This window comes from Humulus lupulus, chromosome 4 (genome assembly GCF_963169125.1).
Source record: "Humulus lupulus chromosome 4, drHumLupu1.1, whole genome shotgun sequence".
In the NCBI taxonomy this organism is placed as follows: Eukaryota; Viridiplantae; Streptophyta; class Magnoliopsida; order Rosales; family Cannabaceae; genus Humulus; species Humulus lupulus.
Window position 1 is genome coordinate 10693079 of NC_084796.1, and position 10070 is coordinate 10703148.

Consider the following 10070-nt stretch of genomic DNA (forward strand, 5'->3'; position numbering starts at 1 on the left):
TAGGTGTTGCAGAAACCCGAGTCGTCGGGAAGACTCCTGAAGTGGGCAATGAAGCTGAGCCAGTTCGATATATCTTACGTTCCCCGGGTGTCCAGGCCCTGGCTGATTTCATCGTCGAATGTTCCGGGATTTCTTCTGAAGACAGTATTCCTGCAGCCCCCGCGGCCCCCTTGTGGAAAATCTTCGTAGACGGAGCCTCGAACGAGAATGGTGCTAGGGTCGGGATCATCTTGGTGTCACCACAGGGGCACCAGCTACAAAATGCCCTCCGATTCCATTTCAAAGCATCGAACAACGAGGTAGAGCATGAAGCTATCCTAGCCGGTTTGCGCCTGGCCCGGGAAGTAGGGGCAGCGAACCTGGAAATTTACAGCGATTCCCAGCTAGTCGTCAGACAAATCTCAGGGGAGTATCAGACCAAGGGAGAAAAAATGGCGGTGTACGTGACTCAGACGAGGGAAATGCTCCAAACGTTCGCAGCACATTCCATTCGCCAGATCCCCCGTGAGAAAAATGTCTTCGCGGATACACTAGCGAAGCTGGCGACCGACGCAGAGGCTGAGCTGGCCGGACTGGTTCCCGTCAACCATCTCCCCGTCCCGAGCATCAGGGCCCCCACCATCCACACCGTCAACCACTCCGCTTCCTGGATGGGACCGCTGATCCGATACCTATCCACCGGGGAAGTTCCAAACGAACGGACCGCAACCAGGAAACTCCTGTATCAGGCGCACCGGTACGTCATGATGGACGAAAAACTCTACCGCCGGGGGCTATCCATGCCTTACCTCAGGTGCGTGTCCGGGACTGAGCTGAGTGCCATCATGAATGAGGTGCATGAGGGTTTTTGCGGAGATCACACGGCCGGACCCAGTCTGTCCAAAAAGATCCTGCGCCAAGGATACTTCTGGCCCACCATGAAGAAAGACTGTATAGACTACGTCCGCAAGTGCGAACAGTGCCAGAGGTACGCGAAGGTCCCACGGGCCCCCCCCGACAAAGATAACCTTGATGAATAGTCCCTGGCCCTTCGTAGTGTGGGGGATCGATCTTGTGGGATCCCTCCCGACCGGGAAGGGAGGGGTTAAGTATGCCATTGTGGCTGTGGACTATTACACAAAATGGGTTGAGGCAGAGCCCATGAACACGATCACTTCCAAAAAGGCCTTAGATTTCGTCATCAACAGCATAGTGTGTCGGTATGGCCTCCCCTACAAAATCGTGTCCGACAACGGGAAGCAGTTCGACAGCGCCCACTTCACGGATTTTTGCGAGAAGCACGGTATAGTGAAGAGCTTCTCCGCGATTGCCAGGCCTCAGGCAAACGGGCAGGCAGAACCCGTGAACAAAATCCTAAAAGGGACACTGAAGAAAAAGCTCCAGGCCTGTAAGAGCAAATGGCCCGAGGAACTCCCCCGCGTACTATGGGCCTACCGGATGACCGAGAGAACGTCAACAGGACACACCCCCTACTCCATGGTCTATGGATGTGAAGTCGTCATCCCAATCGAAACAACCGTTCCGTCCCACCGACGCGACACGTATGATCCCACCCAGAACCACGCCTTACTCCAGGAATCGCTGGATCTCATCGAAGAGATCCGGGAGGAGTCGCAAGTGCAGCTGAAGATGTACCAGGGCAAGATCGCGAGGCATTTCAACTCCAGAGTCAAGAGACGTAAGTTTGGAACCGGCGATCTAGTCCTGCGAAGAGTCTTCCCTGCTACCCAAGATCCGGGAGTGGGGGTTTTAGGCCCTAATTGGGAGGGGCCATATGAGATCCAACACGAGGTATGCCCCGGAATGTACCACTTGAAGCGGCTCGACGGTTCAGAAGTCCCGCGAGCCTGGAACGCGGAGCATCTCCGCAAATACTATCAATAGTCCTAGAACTTTTCCCTGTTTAATATTTTCATTGTAAACAATGTACGCCTCAGGGCGAATTTCTTTCGAACAATGAAAATGACGTGTGCAAAACGTCATAAAGGGCTATTGTCACAACCATGCCAATCTTTCTCAAGTGACCCCAGACCCGTCTCCGCTCATTTGCGGGGGGTATCATCCCAGGTATAAACAAAATACCTGGCGGGGCGCAAGCTTAGGCTAGTCCCGGCTCGGACCACAGTCCGGGAGACGCAAACCCCAAGGCCGGTCCCACCCCGGACGAACGATGTCCGGGGAAATAAAAAAGAGGACCTCCCCAAGGCTGGTCCCACCCCGGACTAACGACGTCTAGGGGTATAAAAGAAAGGACCGAGCCCAAGGCCGGTCCCACCCCGGGCGAACGATGTCCGGGGAAATAAAAAAGAGGACCTGCCCAAGGCTGGTCCCACCCCGGACGAACGACATCCGGGGGTATAAAAGAAAGGATCGAGCCCAAGACCGGTCCCACCCCAGACGAACGATGTCCGGGGAGATAAAAAAGAGGACCTGCCCAAGGCTGGTCCCACCCCGGATGAACGACGTCCGGGGGTATAAAAGAAAGGACAGAGCCCAAGGCCGGTCCCACCCCGAACGAACGATGTCCAGGGAGATAAAAAAGAGGACCTGCCCAAGGCTGGTCCCACCCCGAACGAACGACGTCCGGGGGTATAAAAGAAAGGACCGAGCCCAAGGCCGGTCCCACCCCGGACGAACGACGTCTGGGGAAATAAAAAAGAGGACCTGCCCAAGGCTGGTCCCACCCCGGACGAACGACGTCCGGGGGTATAAAAGAAAGGACCGAGCCCAAGGCCGGTCCCGCCCCGGACGAACGACGTCCGGGGAAATAAAAAAGAGGACCTGCCCAAGGCTGGTCCCACCCCGGACGAACGACGTCCGGGGGTATAAAAGAAAGGATCGAGCCCAAGACCGGTCCCACCCCAGACGAATGATGTCCAGGGAGATAAAAAAGAGGACCTGCCCAAGGCTGGTCCCACCCCGGACGAACGACGTCCGGGGGTATAAAAGAAAGGACCGAGCCCAAGGCCGGTCCCACCCCGGACGAACGACGTCCGGGGAAATAAAAAAGAGGACTTGCCCAAGGCTGGTCCCACCTTGGACGAACGACGTCCGGGGGTATAAAAGAAAGGACCGAGCCCAAGGCTGGTCCCACCCCGGATGAACGACGTCCGGGGAGATAAAAAAGAGGACCTGCCCAAGGCTGATCCCACCCTGGACGAACGACGTCCGGGGGTATAAAAGAGAGGACCTGCCCAAGGCTGGTCCCACCCCGGACGAACGACGTCCGGGGGTATAAAAGAAAGGACCGAGCCCGAGGGCGGTCCCACCCCGGACGAACGACGTCCGGGGAAATGAAAAAGAGGACCGAGCCCAAGGTCGGTCCCACCCCGGACGAACGACGTCCGGGGAGATAAAAAAAGGACCTGCCCAAGGCCGGTCCCACCCCGGACGAACGACGTCCGAGGGCATAAAAAGAGGACCCGCCCAAGGTTGTTCCCCCCCCGGAAGAACGACGTCCGGGGGTATAATAAAAACATCCGGTTTCGTCTCAGGGCAAAGCCAGGGCCTAAAAACTGGTAAAAGGAGAACAAAACTCCCGGTTAAGCCAAGCCCCGAGGGCCCTGGACTGAGTGCCAAGACTAGAGACTTGGAAAATCAAGTCGTTGGGTCTAGTCCCGGCCGCTGGAACCCGAACTAAACCCCTGCAATCAGTTAATCGCGGCGACTAAACGAAATTTCTACTGAGCAATGGAAAGAAGCTTTCGTAAAAACCAAAGAAAGTAGCAGTGTTTTAAATTTAATTACAAGCCAAAAACACTAACAAAAGTACAAGGCCGGGGTTCGGGCCTACAGCGCATCCGCCCGGAGGTCCGCATCCTCCCTCTCCTTGGCCTCATACTCGGCCCGCTTTGATTCAGGATCAGGGAAGACAAGGAGATTCATATTCTTTTCCTTGCACCAGGCCATGTAGATGGCCTCATCAAAGGTGACATCCAGTAGGCCCTCGGCCTCCTCCTTTTCGTGAAGGGTCGTTTCATGCGCCGCCTTCTCCTGAAGCAGAGAGTCGCCCAGTTCACAGACTCGGGCTTTCAGGGCCAGGATCTCCTCCTTATCCAAGGCGGCTTGAGCCGTGGCCGTCTCCAAGAGCGTCGCCCGTTCATCGGCCTCCTTTGTCTTACGGGACAGCTCCTCTTCCAACCCGACCTTGGTGCGGCCGAGCTCCTCGCGCTCTGCCTGCACTCGGGGCACCTCTGCCTGGAGGCGGGCCGTCTCCTGGCCAAGGGTCTCCTTGGTGGCCTCCCTCTGATTCACGGCCGCCTCCAACTCCAGCTTGGCCATCTCCATCTTTATGGTGAGCTCGGCCACCAGGTCGGCACTCCGTTGAGACAACAGATCAACCTGGAGCAAAGAGAAGTTAGAAAATAAAACCATCATCAACAAATGAAGGAAGGAATATAAGAGAAGTAAAAGTTATCGCGGTAGCCTGGTGGCGGAGAGCCTGAGAGATGAACAGCACGTCCGGATTGGCTATCGTGGCATACCTCTTCAGCTGAAGGTTGGACATAGTGCTCCCAACCTGATCCAGCAGATCAGCCGCCATGGGGGTTGTGTCCTGGCCGAGCTTAGGGCAGAAGCCCGCCTCGGCAACTAGTCGGTCCACGATCGGCTGGGGAGTGCTGAACTCAGCAAGATGATCCGAGAACTCGACCAGGCGACGGATTGTCAGGGCCTTATAAGTATCGTCCCTCCAGCACCGGCCGTTTTCCAATGTCCGGTTGACCAGTCGGGGCTGTTCATCCCGCAAGGCGGACTCCCCCTCCTCGAGAAGAGTTGGGCGAAGGGGAAGAACTGGCGGCGCGGGGATTTCCTTCGTGGTCAGCCGACTCTCCCCGTGTGACTCTTCTGTTGAGCCTGCCCGCGTCGTCCGGGGCCTCTTCCCAAGGTTGCCTTCCCCAGCGTCGAATTCCGGGCCCCTCTTCCCAGAGCTCCGGTTGACAGCCTCGTCCGCCTCCAAATCAATCATGGGGGGCTGGTCAGACACGAAGTGTGCAGCAGGCTCCACGGCCTGGAAGGGAACCACGGCCAGAGCTTCACCTGGACAGAGCTCAGTCTCGGGTGTTTCCCTGGTAAGGTGGGGCTCCGTGCCCGTCACCTCATTTGCCTTCCTAGCCGCCTTCTTGGCCGCCCGGTCCTTGATGAGTCTCCTCATTTTGCTGGCCGGGTTTGACATGTCGGAGTCCTCTGCAAAAGTACAGAAAAAGGAGTCAGGACAGTAAACCAAACAGATGAAAACACACAAGGAAGTTAAAAACAACCTGGGACGAACCCTCATCAAGGCTCCGGGCGAGACTCAACTCCCTTAAAACAAATGAATGGACCCGATCCCCTATATCGTCCGGGTTCAGAAAGCCCCCGTACTGGAGGAACCCGGGTAAGAACATTAGGACCTCTAAGCCTACGGGGACGGGAACTGAAGGCCTCTTCTCCCCATCGGCCCCAAACGCGGGGCCCGGGGGTATTAGCCTATCCTTAGCTAAGTCCCCGACTCGGGGAGCATAAGTTAAGATTAAAGGGGAGTTACCTCGCCCCGATACGCTAGCCCCGGGAGTCCCGACGTTTGGTAGGGCATCTTCGAAGAGCTCCTCCAGCTCCTTTGAGGTGGCCGCTTCCGCCGGGAGATGGTTCTTCTTACGCTGGGCCGCGTCGGCCGGCGCCGCTCTCACCACCGTGGCAATGTGGTCGAGGGGATGCCCCGAAGGTTCGGGATAACAATGTTCTGGGTGGCCGTGAGCATCCCAACCAGCCGGAGGTTGTCTTCCCTGACGTAGCCCCCTACGTCCAGCTCCTCCGTGGTCAACTTAGCATAAAACCTCCTCATTTCCAGGATGAACTCGATAAGGGGGGTTTGAGCGAAGGGCCCTGCCACCCGGAAGACATGATAAGAGACGAGTAGAAAAGATGAATAAAAGAGAGAGGTCCGGAGGAATACTTACCCACTCGCTGGAAGTCCAGCAACAGTGTGGGGTTCTTGTCCACGAGGAACCCGGACGTCATGAACCAATAATGCCTGACGTCCGGGGGGTGCCTCCAGGAGCTGGTAGGAGCAGGATAGCTGCTCCGCAGCTGTAGCCTGTAAAAGCCGTCCAGGGTCTTGTTTTTGACGTTGACCTGCGGCACCGGCTTGTAGAAGTACAAGACTTCCGCAGGGGTAGGCTCCGCGATCTCCTTCGCGACGCAAAATACCCTCCACCCAGCAAGCAGGCGGTACGCTTGCGGCAACAGCTGGAACGGTGCGATCCCCACGTACGCCAGGAACCGCACGAAATAGTCATGAAGCGGGAGCGTAGCTCCCGCGCTGATATGACTAGCGCTCCAGGCTTCGAATCCTTCCACGGACGTATGCGCCCGCTCCTCGAGCTTGGCCAGGCGATTGTGAAAGAGGCCCGAAGTTGATTCGATGCCCAGTTGCTTCTCCAGGAGCAGCATCATCCGGTAGTTCCAGAACGAGTTGGCTATTACGTCCATTTCCCACTTGTTGCCCTTGGGCGTCCGGGATCCGGGAACGACGACAGGGGCCCTATTGACCTCTTCTTCAGAATGGAGTGTAACGCCCGTTGCCATAACTGACGATCTGGGAACAAAGAAAGAAAGACCAAGCAGTTAGTACCTAAACCCAAGAAAGTCGGTCAAGGTACAGGGAATCTCCTTAGGACTGCTTGGAGTCCCGTCGGATCAGGTCCGAGACCCCAAAAGCCCCAGAACCCTGATCGGGAGAGGAGACTACTAAGGCCCGCCCTTTGTCCGGGAGGCATCCGGATATAGAGCAACCCGAACCAGGCAGCCTTCCTAGCAATTTCTAAAGTGCAGAGCCTAAACGCACGCATCAAAAGAACCTAAGTTCATAAAGTTGTCAAGAGAGTTAAAGACTTACCGGGTGGTGTCGACCGTAGAAGATGGTGGTTGTCCAACTGTAAGGACGGCAGAACCTTGTTCTTGAAATGGTGCAGTCGACGTAGTAGTTCGTCGGCAGGGCAGACTCGAGATACGTCTTCAGGTAGAAGAGCGGGAACTGGGGTTCTGGGGAACAAGCAACGGCACAGAGCTAGCAGGTGGCGATCTATGTCGTCGGCGATGTCGGACATGCAAGGCTCAAGTAGTGCTTATCGGTTTATACGCTGGCTCGAAGAAGTAAAAGTGCCAAATGTGGTTTTCTTGGGGTATTTATACTGGCCCCAATTTCTGGCCCACGATCCAACGGACAAGTGTCTCTTCATCAGACGGTTAGGAGTCGCACAGGGGCATTTATGAGTCCTTTCAGGTAGGATCCTCGCCGTCTCGGATCCCGCGGCCCAGGAATGGCGGATGCCGAAGGTCGCCCCATCCTACGGTCCACCTCGTTCCAGGGACATTAATGATGACCCCCCCCCCCCCCCCGTGCGGATGGGACGCCTCGAGACGTGCACTGACACCCTAGTCTAGGCCTAGCGGCCCTTGGGAGGTCTAGGCGACCCTTCAAGACCCGTGCAGCAATCACCCGGTGACACGTGTATCCTTGCCATAAAGCGGGTCGAAGGTAAACGTCCCCAGATCGTGGTAAACGATCCGGGCTAAGCACCCAACCAATGCCACGGCCTTCTACCCAGAACCACGAACTCGGGCAAGAACTGGGGAGGCAACCTGGCAAGCGTGGTGGGGACGATGCAACCCTCCTCCCGGTGAGCCCGAGCGAAGGCTTGGGGGGTAAATGTTATCCCCATTTCCTGCATGGGCTTGGGGCCTTTGTCTTGGCCCACTGTCAGGGGGCCAGCTCAGCACGTGGGCCCGACCCAAGGTCTCTTGGTATGGAGAGTGCCCAAGGGGAAGGGTATGGACTGGGGACTCAAGACTAGGCCCATTGGAGGGGTCCGGGACGTCCCTCCAGGTCTGCCCTCAGCGAGGATAGTCCGAGCGGTGTGCAGAGCATTCCAACCACTGCGGGCCACGCGTCCCTGTCCCGGACCACTGACGCTGTCCGGGCCGATGGTAAACGAAGCTGGACAAAGGTAAATGGACCCGGATCATCTCAACCCTGGTTGAAGGGGCCAGCCGTCCAGGGCCCTGACGCGCCTCACTCCACGTGGGCGTTGTCCCCCACTTTTCACCTGCAGAAGAGGTCATCTCGGGATTGCACGCCAATGTGTCAGGTATGCGCAGCCAAGTACTCTGACTAGTCTTGTCTCCTGAATCTGCCTCGTGACTCGAAGTGGCCAGGCCAAAAGCGCCATTTTGTCGGGCGAGATATAGCTCTAAGGTCAACCTGTTGGGCCTTAGCTGGTTTTGGATTTATGTATTTTGTACCTTTTTGTATTGGGCCTCCACTAGAAAGGCCCCTTGTATCCATTTCTCCGATGGGCCCAGATCGGACCCGGTCCAGACCCGATATTCCCATCAGCTTATAAATATAAGCTACAGAACACTGTAAACGAGGTCTCTCCTTTTCAGAAAAAAGAGAGGAACTCTGTCAAAATATAAAGAAAAAACTCTGTTGTAAAAGCTTCTTCAAGCTCTAATAACATGGACTCGTGGACTAAGGCTAGTTAATGCCCCAACCACGTAAAAATCCCGTGCTAATTTTCTGCTTTCATTATTATCATCAATAAACATTATTTATCGATAGAGTTGCCGAAAATCTCGGTTAACACATTCATATACGTATTGTTATTGAAGTATTTTGTTATTAATATTGAAATAAGTTTATTTATAGATGATAATTATTATTGTTGTTGGGATTATTATTATTATTATTATTATTATTATTATTATTATTATAAGAGTACATTATCTTATGAGCAAGGTTTAAAGCATGGTTTTATATGAAGAGTTATTTGCATTACGTTGATAATAATTATTATTATCATTTATATAGTTTCTGGTATTGTTAATATACACTATCAATAGTGTATATTTACGATTTTGATAGAATTTAATATATGATGTGCCTTGAATAGGATTTTTATGGATTTGATTGATTGACTCTTGGTGAGCAGTTTTAAAATAAGCTAAGGACCTAAGGTAAGTAAATCTCACCTTTTGTGCTTAAGTGTAAGATGCATGACTACATTGATTGTATACATCTGATGAGTTAAGTATGGTATGATGATGATGCATATGATAAGTATGTGAAGAATGGTTATATGAATATCATAAGGGTATTGTGTGATATGTAATTGATGAATTTCGTGATATGTGAAATATGTCTTACTTGGTTAAGATTGATATGAATTATGTGCAAGTATGTGTTCTTATGTTGATGAATATGTGGATTACTTTTATGTTCATGATTTTTGTTATGTGTTATGATATATGAAGCATTTAAGTTTTTAGGCTGGAAACCTTAGACCTGAGCCATAGCTCTACGTTAAGGTATAACAACGCCACCAACCCAAAGCTTCATGTATTATGACTAAAGATGTTTTGAGTTATATGAGATGTGATACAATGCCTTGATTGAATACCATCAAACATGAATTATGAACATGAACATTGGCATGTCAGCATCTACATATATGCATGGCATGTATAGTTATGTGATATAAGACCATGCATATGAATATGAGAAAAGTTATGAAATGCCTTGAAAAGTCTTATGTAAAGTTAAACATTTTAATGACACAAGGCTTAAGCAAAGTGATAATAAGATGTTAAAAAGGGTGCCACTGTTTTGATGAAGCAATTAAGTAAGTTCAGTAAAGAAGACGGAGGTCTATAAGGCTTATAGTGGCTGCCCACTAGTGTGGGCTAGGTCAGAGTTGACCATTCAGATGTATTTTCCATGTTCCCGTCTTTCTCCTCCATATGTGTAATAAGTATGGCAGCTATGACAACGATGAAATGAGTGTTATGATGAGCCTAGCTGCGATGATGGCTAGCCGGAGGAGAACCCATGGGATTCTATATGATATGTGTAACAAGCCCTGCAGACATTGGCTGAATCAAACAGTGTGCACAAGTGTTATTGGGCCCATAAAAAAATGTGAAAGTAAAAGAAATAGCATAAAAGTAAAGTTTGAAAATGTACGAGCAATAAATGAAATGCATAAGTATATAAATCAACATATTAGTATACGTGCACTTCAAACTCACGACAT